At 50.0% G+C, this 19,563-nt stretch overlaps 1 protein-coding gene across 1 annotated transcript in view; it reads right to left on the minus strand.

Annotated features, from left to right (window-relative positions):
* MGMT (O-6-methylguanine-DNA methyltransferase) overlaps positions 1-15,799 on the minus strand; it is a 294,862-nt gene extending 279,063 nt beyond the window's left edge. The window contains exon 1 of the mRNA XM_061192011.1: positions 15,699-15,799. The gene's annotated coding sequence lies outside the window, so the exon portion shown is untranslated. The remainder of the gene's footprint in view (positions 1-15,698) is intronic.
* Positions 15,800-19,563: the final 3,764 nt, after the last annotated feature.

Consider the following 19,563-nt stretch of genomic DNA (forward strand, 5'->3'; position numbering starts at 1 on the left):
CTAGAGCCCGCGTGCCGTAACTACTGAAGCCCACGCACCTAGAGCCTGTGCTCCGCAACAAGAGAAGCCCACGAAGCCCGCGCACCGCAACGAAGAGTAGCACCTAGAGAAAGTACAGGCACAGAAACGAAGACCCAATACAGCCAAAAATAAATAAAATAAATTAAAAAAAAAAAGAATAAAGGAGTTAATTCACCAAGAGGACATAAAAATTCTAAATATGCATGCACCTAATAAAAGAGTTTGAAACAGATGAAGCAAGAATAGAGAATGTAAGGGGCAAGAAGAGAGAATGTAAGGGGAAACAGACAAATCTCCAGTTATTGTTGGGGATTTCAACACTCCTTTCTTGTAATTTATAGAACAGGGAAGCGGAAAAGCAATAAGAAGATACAGCACTTGAACATCACTAGCAACAAACCTGACCCAATTACCATTTACAAGAGCACTCCACACAAAAGCCACAGAATATACACTCTTTTCAAGTGCACACAATCATTCACCAAGATAGATCACATTCTGGGCCATAAAACAACCCTCAATAAACTTAGGAGGACTGAAGTCATAAGAAGTATGTCCTCTGACCACAAGGTGAGTAAACTGGAGATCAATAATGGAGTGGTATCAGTAAAGTCCCCAAATATTTGGCAATGAAATGACATACTTCTAAATAACCCATGCATTAAAGAAGAAATCACAAGGGAAATTGGAAAACACATCACACTGAATGAAAACGAAAACCTAACACAGCAATCTGTGGGATGCAGCCAAAGCAGTGCTTAGAGAGAATTTTTAGCACTGGATATTAATATGAGAAAGACAAAAGGACTCAAGCTTCCACCTTCAACTACAAAAAAAGCAAACTAAACCCAAAGTAAGCAGAAAGAAGGGAAAATAAAGATAAGAGCAGAAGTCAGTAAAATGGAAAAAAAAGAGAAAATTCAATGGTAACAAAAGTTGGATCTTTGAAAAATAAATTGATAAACCTCTAGTCAGACCAATTACAGGAAAAAAAGAGAGAAAAGACGATTACCACTATCAGCAATAAATACAAAGGCATGATTTAAAGTCCCACAAACATTAAAAGGACAATTAAAGAAAATTAAAATAACTTTAGACCAATAAATTCAACAACTTAGATGAAATGGCCAAATTCCTTGGAAAACACAAATTACCAAAAGTCATTCAAGGAGAAATAAATGACTTTAATAACGCTTTATCTACTAAAGAAATTGAATTCGTAGTTAATATCCATCCCGTATAGAAAACTCCACACCAGAATGGCTTCACTGGCAAAACCTCTTAAACATTTAAAGAGGAAACAATACTAATATTACATAAACTATTCCAGAAAATAAAAGGCCTTGTTTTATGAGTAGGATCGCCCTAACACCAAACCAGAAAGACATGTGGAGAAAAGAAACCTACAGATCAATATCCCTTATGCCCAGACACACAAATCCTCAAAAATATTAAACTGAATCCAGCAATACATGAAAATAAGAATACATCAAGCCCAGGTGGGGTTACCCAGGAATGCAAAGTTGGTTTAACATACGGAAACCAGTGAGTATAATTCACCACAGCAATAACATGAGAGAGAAGAAATTCCTGAATCTGATAAGAGGCACCTACAAAAACATACAGCAAACATCACACTTAACTGGTGAAAGATGATGATACAAAAGCAACGGTGAGTAAAACTGCCGAAAACCAAGACAGTGGCACCAAACTGTACAGGGAATCGTCCTATCCTTCCCCACCATAAAAAAAAAAAAAAATTTAAGAATGTCCTGATGAAACTATCAAAATCAAACTTGTGACCTTTATTCAATCTCGACCCTTCTGTGCCCAAACGGGAAGTACAACAGGGCACTTCTGCCACAAAGCAAGAACGATGGTTGCCTGGGGGTGGGGGGAGCACTCCTATGATTATTACAGATTTGAGAGGAACTGGCGACCCTTTCATGAGACAAAAGCTTTACACGTGTGAATGACTAATCACCTACGGTTACTCAGATATTTTCTTAAAAATAAACAGGGGGTCTGGGCACCGCCGGGGCACCTGGAGCCACTCCCCCCAACCCCGGGAACCAAGGGACTGTGTTCATGTTTTCTTCTGATTTTAAGAGAAGTTGAAACACGTCCGGGGGCCCCCAGAAGAATCCTGGGCCCCAGGTGCCGGCCTACCAGGCCTGGTGGGGAAGGCGGCGCCGGCCCAGCGGCAGGGCAGCCCCGAGGGCGAGGGGAGGCACCTGCCGGCTTCCAGACGTCCTGTCCGGAGCCACCCACTGACCGGACTTGGCTGTTAGGGATGGGGACCTGGTACAGAGGAGATGAGCTGCCTCCAGACAAGCTCAAACAGTGATGGCCGTGTCCAGCACGGACTGGATCCCTGAGTCACTGAGTGGCGCGGCCACGGGCTGCCTCTCGCTGGACTTGGTTGAGCTTGAGCGAGAGTAAATCCGTACCGCATTAAAAAATAAACAAATAAGCAAAGTGAGGCTGTCACTGTAACACAACTGACAGTATTTGTTGTTAATGATAAAATGAGAGCTTTCAAGCTGATGACCAGAACTTTGGGAAACTTGTATCTACCAGCATGGCTTGACAACCCCCAGTCCTAAGACTTTTCTAAGGAGAAAGGTGGTGACATTACAGATTTTTAATACTGTATTACGAAACATGTCAACATTTGGAAGATCTGTATAATTCAGCAAACCAAAATTTTTCCAAAGGACCAATGAATGCTGTTACAAAAATCAAAGTACAAGCTACACAGTGGATTTTTGTGTAATGGAGAACAGAAGGTTCACACTCGGCTCAAATTCCACACTGCATGAACCTTCAAGAAACTACCACCTGTCAAGTTCTGATGTGGTGTCAAAGAAGAATATCCACAATTAGCTGAAAAAGCTATTAAATGTCTCTCCCTTTTCCAGTTACTTATTGGTGTGAAGCCAGAAAACAACCTATTGCAATAGATTGAACTCAAAAGCAGATACGAGAATCTAGCTGCCTTCTACTCATCCAGTCATTTAAAACGTTTAAAAAAAGGTAAACCAATACCACTCACTCACTAATTGTTTTTTTATGTAAAATATAGTTACTTCTCATTTAAAACGTGTTATTTGTATTGAAATGTTTACTGTTGCTTAAATGAATAAATATTTTAAAAATTTTCAATGTTAACTTTCAATGTGGTTTTGACATATGACTCCGGAATCTCTAATAAGTTTTAAGAGCGCAAAAAGTCTCTGAGCCCAAACAGTGAAAGGAACACAGGCATGGAGGGAAGAGTCCTGAGACCTCGCCCTGCCCTATCCCGCCTGCTATCTCCATCCCAGAAACCCAGGGCCTTTCAGGACCCAATCCCGCACCTGCAAAGCTGGGGAAGAACAGAGGTGCACGCCTGTGTACCCATCTGGCATCCAGAGCACAACCAGAGGGCCATGAGGGCCCCGTGTGCTGTCACAGGAAAGCATCCACTTTCCCATCTTTTTACAACAAATGCTCGCTACCACCTCTACCATGACCTGCACAAAATTTTCCACACAAATCTGATTAAATCTCTCTAGGAGACTTCCTCATAAACCACCCTAGAGAACTTATCACTATTTCGGCTTAAAGCTGGAAACAAGGGTGGGGGGAAGAAATAATCCTTTGGTGTAGCAAGTCAGTGTAGGAATATGAAAACATTTAAAACACATTAGATTTTTTGGTCAAGATTAAAGATACCCCCGCCACCCCCCAAAAAAAATCAAGCAATCTATTCTAATTGGTTTCCCATGGTAACTGTACAATTGGGTTTTTCAATATAACATCCCAAAGGCCCAGTGCACACTTGTAAAATATACTTCAAACAGCCTGAATTGTTTTCACATTACAGCGCTCCCAGGAAGATCAATTACTGCACATCCCCACCCTGACCACTGGTGGTGGGAGACCTTAGTGGCACTTGCCACGTTAACATAGGTCATGTAAGGAACACAACACACCACAATAATTATGTAAAACTAATCTCATGCTTGAGATTCATCAAATCCGTTCTGGTAACAAACCAATACTTCTGTTGTCACAGAATCACGTTTACGAAAATATAAGAAATAAAGCCCAACTGCACACCGCACCATTACGCCCCTCTTATTGATTTCAAGGATAAACAGAATCAATCACTAATAATTACATTATAAAATGGGCCTCAAGGTTAATCATATTCTTAGACTCTCAGTATGGAATTAAACAAACATAGCTATGCTGATAAACAAAAAATAAAACATAACTGAGAATACAAATCCACATTTCAAATGTTAACAGCACGATACAAAGCACAGCACACAGCCTCACCCAGGACTCCAGCCTCTCCTGCCTGGACCACAGCACCCCTCCCTGCCACTGCTGGGTCCCCCAAAGCGGATTCTAGGGGCACGGTGCTGGCCACACGGTAAGGGCACAGAGGGTCAGAGCTCAGAAATGGCAAGATCCATTAGGTAAAAGTTTACAACTTGAGTTTTCTTTGCAACAATCCCCAAAATACCCACGTATTTGATACACTCTGCAGACGTACAATACAAAGCGCGACAGGTGGCGAATTGGTGACTTGGGCAGAAGTAAATTTAAATCTCCTGTCTTTATTATATCTCCCCATCAGTGGCCACAGATGTAATGCAGGCCAACTTGGTGCAAGTGTGGGCCAGCAAGCTTCCAGTGAGAAGTGTCTTGCTAAGTCCCCAACTCAAGAAAGACATCCAAAAATCCTCAGAGACATCTTAGCATGAAAAGTAGCAAACTTCACAGTACTTAGAGTTCGTGCTAGTTTCCAACAAATGACCCCATGCTGCTCCTTGATCCAGAAAGGACTAGAGAATGAACTGACCAAGAATGAACTGATCAAGAGGAAAAAAAAAAAAGAATCAACCAACCAACAGAAACTCCCAGCCGACAAGTGGAGGCTACAGGCTGGCTCCGTAACCACTCCTCATGCTTAAGAAGCCCCGTCCGCCAGTATTTACTCAGGCCCACATCTCCTCCCCACCTCCCCATTTCCCCCAGGGCCTGGGGCCTCAACAGCTTTCCAGCACATGTCCACCCAGGGCCAGGACAACACCAGGCCTGTCTATGGTGCCCTGGCCCTCTGGGTGTCTCTTGGCCCACCTGCCAAATCTCCTTTCTGCAACCTCTGAGGACCCTGGTAATAAGACTTAGGTTTCTGTTCATTCTGTTTTCGTTTACTCTGTACACCTTTTGGGGTGCTAAGAGCTAAACCTGAGAACAGTGCTATTTTTGAGCACTGTCTGATTACAAAGTTATCTTCATCTCCAAATTCCAACTTCATACATAAACCCCTCACGAGCTTTGTGCTTCTGAAATAACTTTAGTCTGCACCTCACCTTCTATTAGTCAGTTTGGGTTGCTATAACAGAATATCACACACCAAATGGCTTAAAGGACAGAAATTAATTTTCTCACAGCTCTGGAGGCCGGCTAGTCCAAGACCAAGGTTCCAGCTGACTGGGTTTCTGGGGAGGCCTCTCTTCCCAGCTTGCAGGCAGCCGCCTGCTTCCTGTGCCTTCACATGCTAAAGATCTCTCCCTCCTTTTCTTATAAGGCCACCAACCCTAAGGTGGATTAGGGCCCCACCTTAAAACCTCATTTATGCTTAATTCCCTTCTAAAGGCCCCATCTCCAAATAGACTCACATTGGGGGTTAGGCTTCAACATATGAATTTCAGGGGGCACGTTCAGTCCACAGCAACCTGCGTTCTGCAGCCTTCGCTGGGCCTTCCATCAGGTGTGAGCCCCACACCAGGCCTTGGAGAGCTTCCAATTCAGAAAGCCAGCATGAAGAGACAAAAACAATACAAGTAAAGCAGAAACGCGAGTGTAAGTGTAAGGAGACGTTATGGGGGCTGAAGCGGCTCCCAAGAGGGCTGCAACAGGAGAAGGATTCAGAGAGAGCTTGGGAGCAAAGAGTGTCTATGTTTGGGCTAAATCAGAGAAGGATCCCTAGGTGAGAGTAGGGGGTGCTCTGGGGCCTCTGAGAGCGAAGCGCTGATGCACAGGTATCTAGAGAAGGTGCCGCAACAAATGTGGAGGGTCGTGGGGCTGAAAGTGGCATCAACATGAGCCTCACAGGCTCATTTCATTTGGGACCTGGGTAGGAAAGAGAGGTCACCTTGGAGCACCTCTAGACCCCTGCCTGCAACAGGAGGAGGAGGAAGGGGCACGCTCTCGCTTGTGTCTGCCTGAGTGCTGAGCTTACAGTGCCCTTGAGGGTGGCGTAGGCACTCCTCAGGGACAGAGCAGGGAGACTACATGGGGCGCACGAGGCAAAAGCAACCCAGGTCGCTGAGGCTGGAGCCAGGCAGCTCCTCCATCAGCTGTGGAGGGATATGAGATGGGAAAGTTCTCACCGTCTAAACCCAGAGCCCACATGGACTTTGTTCTGCACCCCAAGAGGCAGCCTCGAATCTGAGGGCTGAACAGAGCTGGCCTGGCCCCATGCAGAGAAGGTACGCGGTCTCCAACAGGTGACCCTCCAGACAAGGTAAGCTCCGGGCGGCCTGGAGGCAGTGCCCTGCCGTTCTGAGTCCTGCTGACCAAGCGCAGGGTAGTAGTGAGCACCCGACCATCACAACAGAGCAGGCACCCACGCAGCCACGACACGGATTTCCAATAAGTAGTCGGGAGTTGCCACGTGAATGCCAGGGCATGACTGAAGCACATCAAATAGCTGCTTCCAAGTCTGAAACCACTGGAAACACTTATTTCTGGACAATACAAAAGAATATTTAACTAACCTTTCCCAGAATCCACCTTGCCTGGATCGTCATGATAGTCAATGGCAAAAAGTAAAAGCACCTCAGGCCCAAAGAAGGTTTCCGAGCAAGAAACCTCAACATACAGAAGAGAAAATCACTGAGGAAATCAGAACCATAACCTTTGGAGGCTTTTCTGGCCTGACAAACAGTCCAGAGAATGCTACGAGGACAGCAACGGTGAACTCAGTCCAGAGGGAAATAACAGAGGCTCTGGGAAACGGTCTCATTACACTCAGGGCAAAAATAGACAAATTAAAAAAAAATCTAAGAGAGTCTTTAAAGCCCATACTTTCGTAGGGAAAAAAAGAAAAGGAAAACTAGAGATTGTGACTCAGGGCCCAAGTGCATCCCAGCTAGTGGTGGGGCGACAGCGAGGATGTCACCCCCGACCCAGGACTGAGCATGTCTGGGGGGAACCAACCACCCGGCTTGCCTGGACCCCCCAGCGTCAGCCCTGAAAGTCCTGCGTCCCAGCAAACTGCTGGTCACCCAGGACAGACAGAACGCACTGCCCTCTGGGAGCCTGTCCTCCTGGGGGCAGAAGGCGACCACAACGATGGCTGATCATGGCCAAGAAGGTGGAGACTGTTGAATTTTAGAGATATTTACTTAATGTTAGAACCGGCATTTTGGTTCTAAGTAACGGTTCCTGCAACAAATTTCGAAAGCCACCTGCCTGGCGCGGCCTCCCTCTGGTGACCCGCCCCGTCCCGCGGGCTGGCCGCCTCCCCACCAGCACCTGCCCCAGGGCGGCCTGCAGACTGATGGTCCCACGTCGGTTCGGGCCTGGCAATCAGCAAGCGGCCGCCTCGACTGGCCATCCATCTGACCCGACAGCTTAATCTGATGATAACACAATGGTGACAGAAACAGATTCTTCTGCACAATAAAGAATAGCACACATGGGCTTTTCGTGGGATAGCTGGCTAAATTCACCAGCTTTTGGAAATACATCATTTCTGTGCCTCGCCCTTTACTCTAGGAACTTCCACTGGAGTGTGAAAGGGCTCACAGGGAAGGGTCGCCGCCCACTCCTGGGACGCCCGCTCGGGACCACACGTTCTCCTCCAGTTCCCGGTCCCCCAGCACCGTCCCTGCTGTCACGGTGAAGCCAGGCAACAAGCACCGCACATGGACACTTCGGGGCGAGTCCGGCAGTGGGCACGTCGCAGGGCAGCGCCTGTCCCCCGCCCCCCGGGACCACTGGGGACCATCGGGGACCACCAGGGCCTCCCTCCCCAGCCGCCGCCTCTCGCCCCTCAAGGCGGGCTCGCCATCGCTCGGCCAGTCCAGCGTTCCAAGGTGTGCATCTGAGGAGAAGCGGCACGCGCTTTACTGGTAACGCGCATCGTGATGTGCCCGCACCCCCAAACCTGACGGTTTTACCGTAAAGATCCTGAGCGCGGGCTGGGGGCGGGGGGCCTGCTCCTGAGCCTCGCTCCCCCCGCTGCCACTTCTGCCTGAAAGAAGCGGTGCAACGAGCCAGGCTCCCCGCTTCGGAACCCAAATGCCAGACCCGGCAGAAAGGGACGACTCCCGCTCCACAGCCAGGCCTCCCCCCAGGCCTTCCCGGAGGACTGCTTTCACGGAAATAAAAGGCCCACAGAGCAGACCCGGGCTCCTTTCTCATTCACAGAGGGGGTCCCTAACTCAGGCCTCTCCCCGAACTGCCCCCTCCCGCCCTCACCCCCCTGCTCCCCACCAGAAAGCCCCCCGGACGGACCGCAGCCCCCCGTGACAGCACCTCCCCCGGTGCGACTGCTCAGCCGGGCTGCCCGCTGCCACCTGCCTCTCCTCCTTCCTCCCCCTCCCCCAGCCCCGCGTCAGGTCAGCCGAGGCGGCGGGCACGGGAAGCGCTCACGGCCCGCTGTCCTCCGCCCACCGAGCTCCCCAGCGCAGCACTCGGGGTCTGCAGCCTTCCTGCCTGGACCCTCACACATCCCAACGCCCCACCGGAGCCGCTGACAGGCCCCTTGGAGGAGCCTTACCACCTCCGCACAGGTGCTCCGCCCAGCCCTCCCACTGCGACAGGAGCAGGTGGCAGGGACCCGGCGAGGGCTGTGGCTCGGGCCCTAAAACAGAGCCCAGCACGCGGACGCCCCTCCTCCAGTACCCGCACCACCAACCTGCCACCCCCGGCGAGGCACGGGGCGTCCCTGGCCGCCTGCACGAAGGGCCACCACACACGGGACAGCCTCGCCGGCACCGCACCCCCTGCACTCGGCCCTCCCCTGGGGCAGGCTGCACACCAGGAGGGGGCGGGGCCCCTTCAGCCAGGGACAGGCTTGGGTGTGCTGCTTTTCCCGCAATGCAGAGGACCATGCCCGCCCACACTGGTGTCCAGAAAGCATAACCGAACATACAGGTAATGCATTTCTTTACGCCACTTCTCGTCCCCAAAAGGACTTCTGACAGTGTCCCTGCCTCCCCACCAAAGGTGGCACGCACGGTGCGTGGGGAAAGCCGGCGCTAGCGACAAATAAACCGGGGCTGAAAACTCCTACCCCAGTGGTTTGTGCAGGTCGCTCACTCCCAGGCAGCCTCCTCACATGCAAACAAAGACCCTGAGTGTCTCCCTCAGCAGGTGACCTCGAGAATTCCCTAGGACAGACTGGGTAAAGCCTCCAGCAAGGCCTTCAATAAATGTTAGTATCAGCAGTATCATTACTGCACTGACCAGAATCTCCTGCAATGTAACTCTACCAGGCTGAACCTGAGTGATATGAGGGTAAAGAGACCCCAAAATAAGGCCCAGTTCCACATACACACAAAAATTATTGCAGATCTTCTAATTCTGACAAAGCTCACCTAATGGACCACATTACCCCTCACTACTGTGACTTCCTCTCACACAAGAAAACAATGTCATATGCTGGTGTCGCTGCTGGTTCCCGGCCACTGCCAGAGTGTCGGATTTGGTGTCTGGTCCTCCAGGAAGTTCTTTCAATTTAACCGACGATTAAGGTCAAGCCTCCCAGAGACAAGTGACTCGGGGCTGTCGGAGCCAGGCCAGCCACGCCCGCTGGGAACACACACGTGCTAAGCCTACGTGCCCGCTCTAGGCCCACACAGCACAAGCTGGCCATCAGCATGGCACACCTGGACACAGAACTCTGCCACCTAAGCAGGAAGCTCCTTGAGACCAGCCACTTCAGTGGCTCCCAAATCATCCACTGTAAAAAACTAGAAACGGGCAGCTGGGCAAAACACCTCCTTAGAGACAAAAGGAATTTTAGAGACCTGGCAAATCAGCCCTAGGCTTCATGATGCTCCAGACCAAATGAAGGTCCGCGGCCACATGGAATCACAGTCACGGGAGGTGGAGCCCAACTGAGACCCCCGTCTCTAGTCTTGCCTCCACCAGAAACAGTTTTGTGACTGAGTTAACAAATGTCAATTATTATTATTATTATTCAGGGCTCACCATGGGGGGGGCCGGGTCGATTCCCCAAATGGGATTCTCTCCCCAAAGCTCACAATAGCCCTGTGAACAGCAATGCCGTTTTCCCGATTTTTGGAGAAACGAAGGCTCGATAAAGGCTAAGTGACTTCACTCAAGGTCACAGATAGTAATTATGGAGCCAGGTCCAAACTGAGTCAGTCTTGTTCCCAGAGGCTGGAACCTTAACCCTGCGTATAGCACCCCAAATGAGGGCGTGGATAGTGTAAATCTGTAAAACTAGGATGCTGATTGGATAGGGTGGGGTATAGGGACAAGGATGCCGATTGGATGAGGGGAAAACAAGGATGCTAATTGGACTGAAGAGAAACAAGGATACTGACGGTACTGGAGGGAAAACAAGGATTGTGGTTAGCTCCTCACCCTTTTTCCAGTTAGTCTCATCCTTCTATGAGACTACGGCTCCAAATTAAAATTTCTACCTAGGCAGCACTTCATACTCCACAAAATAGTCAGCTATTACTTTCTGTGCTCACGCGCATCTAGGTAGACAGAGCAAGTGTGATCACTGCCATCCCACAGCTGAGGAGGCAGCCAGGGGTTTAACAGCTGCCCAAACCACCCAGCTAGTAAATGGCATCAGCAGAATCCCTCCCACAACTGGCACTTCATAAATAAAATCTCAGTTCAGCTTCCCCAAAATGTATTTGGTTGCATATATGAAAGTTAACCCTTACCTGACACCATGAAAATGCTTCTACCCAGAGAGAGAAAAAGCAAGACCAGCCATTCAAAGGGAAAGATGGGCGTGAAATATAATCCGGCTGTCCATGCTTAACGTTTGTTTGTAAAACTAACGCCAAAGTTTTGGTAACATCTGCATGTTCTGTCATAACCACAAGACCGAAAACTATAACGCGGGGATAACATGTCGGGTTTGCAATTCGAAGAGATTCACGTGTCTCTGAGGAGTTACAAAACCATACACATACCCATAAGCACAGGCAATTTAGAACAATGCCGGCTGAGGATGGACCCACGTGCGAGGGGAACTCGGAGCTTGTGTGGGTTGGAGAGCTCTTCTCAGGCAACCCTAAGCCTGCCCTGGAGATGCTCAAACATTAGGGTCCCCTGGGGCGCTTGCAAAGACACAGGCCCCCGGGTTCTGACCCAGTAGGTCTGGCAAGGGGCCCTATAATCTTCCTTTTTAATCAGCACACTCAGTAATTCTGACACCAGCAAGGTTCAGACCACCTTTTGAGAAACTGTTCTGCTATAGCTCACGAGTATCCCACTTCAAGGAGAGCAACGGGGCCCGCGTGTCAGTGGTGGTTCTTACTTACAACACCGACAAGTGGGCCAGATCTGAAGGGGACACCCTCGGCCCCTACTTTTAGTCCTTTTTTTGGGGGTAAAAACAAATGAGAAATAACTACCAGTTATTTATTAAAGTTCAACATTAAAATGTCCCATCCCATATTTTGCCCTGAGATTCAATTCACTCTCTCCATCCATCTAGAAACCTCTGAACATCCAGGGCTGGAATTGCCCAATCTGTCAATAAGGTGAGAGTTTTCTAAACTAGTATCCATATGACTCAATTTGTCAGTTAAAACTGCCACCAGCGCTGTGCTTGCAGAAAAATGTCCATAAATGCATTATTGCAATTGGCAGATCGATGTCTATAATAAAAACAAATAGATTTGACAAGTGCCAGCTTTTACGAGTCCTGCCATTGGTGGACCGCACATTCAGTCTCACCCGCAGACTTCTGGGAATGGGCAACAGACCTTGGGTTAGATACTCTGCTGACTTCACAAGTGTTACGGGTAGGAAATTATTCTAACGAGAAAATTTTCCAAGTAATAGAATGAACATACTAGGCGTTTATAGCTCTCTCACAATTCCTTTCACAGTTACACACATACACACATGACAAATTTAACAACCCTAAGAAAATGTTTCTGTAGAATTTTTAACTGGTTTTTATCACAGCTGCATCACAGCCCAAATGAGTTTACTCCAGGTTGGGGAGGGGGAGGGTACAAGGGGACACGAGGCCTGGAGACCCTCACTCCTCTGCTAAGCCCCCAGTCTAACTGAAAACAACCTGTGGTATCAGAAACAAGTGTCAGCATTTAGCACGTGGCCAAGGATGTCACTGCTGTGTCAGTGGCCCCTGGGGCAGCCTATTTATTTAGTTGTTTAGCTGGAGCAGACATCAGGAGGATGGCAGCCACAGACTGGCTTAACTGCCAGGGATTTTGAGCACTTTGGCAAGACACTGTCTGTGACCAATTTACACGTAAGCCACATCTGCCAAAACCACTTTGATTCCTTCAAAGTTTACAAAAGGTCACAAAAATGATTTATTCCTCTTCTTAGGCAGTTCATTTTAACAGTGATATAAAGGAGTAGGTCATTCACTGTACCCCATATACTTTTTTTTTTTAAATAAATTTATTTATTTATTTATTTATTTATTTTTGGCTGTGTTGGGTCTTCGTTGTGGTGCGCGGGTTTTCTCACTGTCCTGGCTTCTCTTGCTGTGGAGCACAGGTTCTAGGCGCGCAGGCTTCAGTAGTTGTGGCACGTGGGCTCAGTAGTTGTGGCTTGCGGGCTCTAGAGTTCAGGCTCAGTAGTTGTGGCACACGGGCTCTAGAGCGCAGGCTCAGTAGTTGTGGCGCACGGGCTTAGTTGCTCCGCAGCACGTGGGATCTTCCCGGGCCAGGGCTCGAACCCGTGTCCCTTGCATTGGCAGGCAGATTCTTAACCACTGCGCCACCAGGGAAGCCACCATATATTCTTTATATGGTTTCCCCAAGCCCTGCGGCCCTCCTCGATAAGCTCTTTATTACTGTTAATTTTTTAAGAAAATTTAAAAGAAAACTAGACTATTTCTTCCCACTGACCAGCAGATAATGCAGCAGTTACCCAAATGCCACAGGACACACATCTCGCAGTATTTTGCCTCTAACAGTGGAGGCCCAACTTTCATCTACCTATGCCCAAGAAAGGCCTCCAGAGCTAACGGGATGGGAAAATTGATGTCAAGCAAGGGGAAACTAGCCATCCTGCACAGTCAAAACTCCTTCCCCTTCCCAGATAAACCACACACACTTTCAAACCAAGAATGGGCAATGGATTGGTTCATTTATGAAAAGGCCACTCTCACCCAATGGTAATATTATATTATAGTTAATATGTCTTTGATGTTTAAATCTTCAGGTTTCCTTTAAATAATATTCTGTGATAAGACCCAACCTCTTTCAGAAACTACCAGAAACTACCCAGGAAACAGAGGGTCAGGGAGGACCGTGACAGGAGCCCAAGGAGCTCAGGGCCTTTCAGGGACCAGGAGCCTCAGAGACGACACAGGGTGTCAAAAACCTCAAGGAAAGCGGGTCTAGAAGAGGAACTTCACCCTGGGGCCATGGAGGTAGGTGGGGTCGGAGCGAAGTGTGAAAACAAACCTGGCAATAATGTTAACAGATGACTATGGGAAAAGAGAATTCAGAAATCATTGTTTTGCTTCCTTCTTTTCCTACCAAGGAGAATATACTACAAAACTGAAAAGGGCATTGATGCCCAAAAAAGGGGAGTTGAAATACAACAGTCTTGGTTTGAATCACTGGCTTCTAAATGTTTGTCGTCTGCAAAATAAGAATAAAGGCAATTCAGTAAATTTATTTTATTAAAAAATACAAAGAAGAGTAAACTGTTTGGGGTTCCTGAGAAAGGAAGAGAAGAGGCCTGGAAGAGAAAGTCCAGGGAACGCCAGGGAAGTCACGTTCTTCCTCAGGCCCTCCTTCCGCCTCCTTCCCTGAAGGAAGGATGGATGGTCCCTGAGTGAGACATCTGTAAGGGAAACCGGGGAAGAGCAGGTCTGAGTGGAAGATAAGGCCCAGGTGAAGCTCGATGGATAATCCAAGCAAGACCAAAACAGAGAGAAAAAGAAAGGTTTAAGAACCGCCGCAGCTGAACAAGAGTAAGATGTTAACCACTGTGGCCACACCTGGGGCTTTATTTCTTTAACCCTTGCTCTCCAACAGCGAGGCCTTTTTAAAGCAGCGTCTAATGACATTAGTTAAATCTAGTTTGTGTAATACAGATTTAATGAAAAGAATGTACACCTAGAAAAGTACCTTAGTGTAGCTCTGCCCTTGAGGCCTGGTTCCCCCGGCCCCAGACTGTCACAGACACCACTCTCCCACTCAAATCCTAACTCAAAACAAGAACCCAAGCAGAACTGAAACGCCTGCCAGCACAAGGCCAGCTCTCCTTTGCAACTTGCAGGCTCTGGACCTGAGCAAGGGCGCACCTGGCGTGAACTGCCTCATGGGACAAGGTCCGAGTTAACTCGATATTAACCACCAGCTGGGGGTGGGGGATGGAATGCAAAGGGCTTGACATCATTTTCTTAAAGTTGTTGACCCCCATGGTGGGCTAAGCTTCCTTGTGTCCTTTTCACCTGAGTGTTTTCTCCACTGGGGACTCATGAAAGCAACACACCCCCTCCTCATCCCGTCTCGGGATGGGGAGATGAAGAGGAGGGCCTGGCTTAGCTACTGGAAGGGCTCATAGTTAAACGGCCAGTCTAATCCTTAGCACTTCGTGTTCCACAGCTTCGTGTTCTAACAGCCGCGGTGTCCCGTCTCCGGACAAATCAGTCCCCCCCTGCTTGATGACCATCCACTCAACCAAGCAAAAGCTGTGCTCACATATACAAAATGTGCTTCCAGAACAAGGTCAGCTACTGAGTTGAGGCACGGAGAGCAAACACCATTCTGAGATTCAGGAAACGATGAGCCCAGGGAGTGAGGAATACCGCTTAGAACTGCTCTACAGCGTTATCACCGACTTGGGAATTACGGCGCCCAGGGTAAGTGGCTCTCACACTCCACCTGGTTACGTGTTGCTGTTTACGAAGGCGATTAGGGCGTAATGTATACCAACAGCAGATGACGACGCCAGAACGCGGCCCTCCTCTCACCCTGTCTCAAGCAAGAGGCCATGGGGGGTTCTGCACAAGGGGTCTGCTAAGGGTCTGCTGCAAGGCAGGCCCGGACTACGGCCTTCTGGAAGCTTCCTGGAAACAGAAGGCAGAGGAGCGGCCCCCTTGGCGCTGGTCGGCAATGCAGGGCAGGAGGGCAGGCAGGAGGGCGTCGAAGGTGTTGACCAACTAGAGGTTCGGCGGAAGCGGCCACAACTCCCAGGCCAGGTCACTGTCATCCAACTTGGCCGAGGAACCCCAGCCTGGGAGAAGGCTGGCTACACCTGGGCATACCTGGTCACACCTGGGACACACAAGGGTCAGCTGGGGGGGTGGTGAGAGCGGGCCCCACCACGATGGCAAGGCGGGAGGGGGAGCGCTCGGAAGACCACTGGGGGCTGGAATGCCCCAAGGGCTCCAGACGCCTGCTCTCCCCAGGGAGAGCCCCGAACTTTGGCGGGAGGAAGGCAACCCAGACACTCACCGCGCTGGCCAAACCGCCGACCGAGAGGAGCTGCGAGCGCAGGGACGCCCTGAGTGAGCGCGTGAAGCCCGGGCAAGTCCTTGGCGCGGGGGCGGGCCCGAGGTTTGTGGGCGGGGCCTGACGTACGGCTCCGGGGCCCACACGCACCGGGACGTGGCGGAAGCGCGGCCGGGAGGCGCAGAGGCGGGGCCGGACCGAGGTTCGGGGGCGGGGGGCGGGGCCCAGAGTGGGACGGGACCTGGACGTGAGGGCCGCGGGGCCAGACGCTCGGGGGCGGGGCCTAGGTTGGTGGGGCGGGGCCGAGGATGGGCACCGCCTCCCCGCCGGCGCGCGCTCGCCCAGGTCGGAGCATGCCCAGTGCGGCGGCGCCGGGGTCGACCGCGCTCTGCGCAGGCTCGCTGGACGTGTGGCGCTGCCTGGCCCGGCTCCTGCAGGCACCCGGGCCGGCCCTCTCCGGCCTCGCCGCCAGGGCCCCGCGCTCCTTTGCAAGCCCTTCCTACCCGCACGAGCTGGGCCGCGCGCTTCCCGCCAACGCCCCTCGGGCTCTGTCCCTCTGTTTACCAACTGTCAGCACCGTAGCACTTGGCGAGCGCCGTCTGCCCTGTAGCAGGGCAGGTGTGGAGGCGAGGGCGGGTCTGGAGGCTCGGCGTCTGGTGCACCCAGTAACCTTGTTGCTGGTTCCCGCTCTGGGGAGGCTGCGAGCCCAGAGCACCTGCCACTCTCCCTGCGGCCGCTCCCGGAGGGCAGAGACCACGCAGAGCTCGCTCAGCAGGACAACATCTGGACTCTATGCACAGCGAAGGGTCCTGGGGTTAGCCTCTAGTGCTTGTGACGGGTCTGTCACCATCCATGGCCCCTCAGATGCTGCCTGATCACCAAGACCTAGACTCGCCCAGTCTCAGTGGCTGTTCAGTGAGCACACGCGTGCCTGGCACTGCTTGGTGTTGTGTGGACATTATTATGGGTTGAATTATGTCCCACAAAAGAGATACGCTGATATCCTAGCCCCCAGTACTCTGAATGTGACCTTATTTGGAGATAGGGTCTTTTTACAGAGACAACGGGTTAAAATAAGGTCATTAGGGTGGGCTCCTAATCCAATATGACTCATGTCCTTACAAGCAGAAGGCCACGAGAAGACAGAGACCACGGGGAGAACTCCGTGTGCCGATGGAGAATGGGAGTGATCCTTCTGCAAGCGAAGGAACACCTGGTACCACCAGAAGCTGGAAGAGAGGCATGGGACACATTCTTCCCTAGAGCCTCCACGTGGAGCATATAGCCCTGTGGACACGCTGATGTCAGACTTCCGGCCTCCAGAACTGTGAACTCCAGTACACGTCTGTTGTTTCAAGCCACCAGTTGTGGTACTTCCCACAGCAGCTCTAGGAAACAATACGCATTCTATCCAACCTGATTGACTAAGGACCCCGGCGGGTGGAATCATCCCTTGAACTTTCAGGGAGGTCACACACCCGTTGGCAATCCCAGGCCCATGTGTTCTGAGCCACCATGCTATGGGCCTCCAAGGTTCCATTGTCTTAATGGGAGCAGAATCTTTGCCTTCCCAGGATGTACGACTCCTGTATTGGGATTCGGCCAAAATTCATACATCGGCACTTGGGACTTGCCTTTCCCAACACATCAACGTCGTCAATGAAAGTTCACTCAGAGGACCTCAGCAGTGTTTGCTTTGTAAAGAGCCCTGCTGACTCTCCGTGGGCCACATCGTGGATCCTCCCAAGGCCCCCAGCCCCCAGGCCACACCTCAGCTGAGACATGTTTGAACGGCTGCTCATGGAAAAGAACTAGGCCCTGGGTACAGTGTGGTGATCAAATTAATGCACTTCTTCTCCAGTGAGCCTGGACACAGCCTCAGAATCCTCCTCAACACTGCTCCAGACAGCCATAAGCATTTAAGTTAAGATGCATGGCAGGCGAAGTGAAGCACCTTTGCTGTTTGTTCTGGTCTTTTCTATTAGCTCACTGTGAAACTTTAGGAAGTTTATTCAACTTCTCTAATCCTCAAAATCATCATCTCTAAAGGATCTTTATAGTAATCTACTCTATGTAGGGCATGTACATGTGGGTAGTAAACATTAATGACAAGAATACACCTGTCCTCTTATAATCTGTTACTACCAGGACCCAATCAGAACTGGGATCCCAGCAGAACTGAAAAGAGAAAATAACGCAAACATTGAATCAAGATGCTTACTGATACCCTAACAAGTGTACTGTGATGTAGTTTTACAATTAATACCTAAGTCCTACTTTTCCTTTTATCTGACTAGTATTTTAATGTGAATTTCTAAGTTATTGTTAGCATCTCTGATTCCCACCCCAGGAAAGAAAGACCATCTTGGTGACTGGTTAGGTGGATTATGTGGCGTTGGGAAAGATGGGTGAGAAAGAGAAGGGAGAGTGCAGCATCCAGGGGAGATGCACACACCTGGCTCTGCCTAGCAGGACTCCCTGCTGGGGAGGCTGAGAGATGCTGCAGCTGCCTTCACAGGGGCTCCAGGGAGAGGAGCCAGATGGGGGTCTTGGGGCCAAGAGGGACAGAGGAAAGGCCACCACCCGTGCCCAGCCAAAGACTAAGACTCAAGAATGTGGTATCTCGAACTCCCCCGTGAGCAGAACTAAAATCTGCATTCCCTGCACTTGCTGGTAAGTTCTTTCCTTCTTGATGATAATTTTCAAAAATTCAAAACATTTTCTCAAAAGTCCCCTATGCCTCATTCCCGTGTCCCATCACACCTGATCCTCACCTACATGCACTTCCTGTTGGTTAAGCGACACAAGGATGGCTCCCAATCAGGGGGCTATCCTGGTGTGTAAAGAACACGGGGTCAGGAGACTTGGGATGCGGTCTCACTGTGCAATCCACCTGACCTTTCTGTTTGTAGGATGACAGCATTGCACTAGATGGGTGAGGTTCCTTTGGGGTTTTCCAGCCTCAGATTAATAAATCATACGCACTCTTCTCCCGACACAGGTTCCCATGAATGACTTTTTACAAAAGAGGTGGAAAACCCCAGGAGCCTATGCTCAACTTCACTCTGATTTCTTCACTGGCCTCCCCGGATGTCCTTTAAGATAAGCCAGCTTTCTTGTGGGTACTGGGAACTGTGTTCATTTGCATCATTACTTTAAACATACAAATGGATACCTTTCAGGTTAAACAAATGAACACGACATGTGATTGCTTCCAATGATTTGCAACCCAAGAAAGTTGTTTAATAAGCCTCTCTTTCCAAGCTACTTTTGTGACATTAGAGACCATTTGCAACAAAGCTGTCTTCAGTAGTCAAACTTAATCCTTACTATCCTGCCTTTGGGAAAAGAAGAGATTGTATAACGATCACATAAAACCTTGTGTGGTTTGAAAGCCCCAAACTCCGGACAAAAGTGTGAGTCTTGTAACAAAAGAAAGACTACAGAGCTCGCCACTTTAAGGGTTTTACATAGGGTTTCCTTTTAGGGTAGCATCTCCAGTGGAGAGCTTTGCCTATTAACACAATTGATTTTCTCAGACCCAGCGTTCCTGTAAAGGTTGGAGCCAAGAGCTGGCCAGAGTCAGCGCCCTGGACCTGGGGGCCGCAGCCAGCATGCAAGGACAGGGGCGCAGAGCATCCTGGTAGAGGGAAGAGGGGACCCTCAGGACCCGGGGTGGGCTCTGGTTGTCTCTGATTACACTCTGCTCTGCACTAGTGCCCAGTATAGCTGGAGCCATTGTGTTGTGGCTGCAGCGCAGGGAGGTCTTCTAAGAGTGGGTGAGAGAAGCTGAGGGCAGCGGGGTGAGGTGGGGTGGGAGCTTTGGGCTCCACCCCCATGTGGGGCATCGGGGGGAGGAAGGCAGGGT

This window comes from Eubalaena glacialis, chromosome 1 (assembly GCF_028564815.1).
Source record: "Eubalaena glacialis isolate mEubGla1 chromosome 1, mEubGla1.1.hap2.+ XY, whole genome shotgun sequence".
Classification (NCBI taxonomy): Eukaryota; Metazoa; Chordata; class Mammalia; order Artiodactyla; family Balaenidae; genus Eubalaena; species Eubalaena glacialis.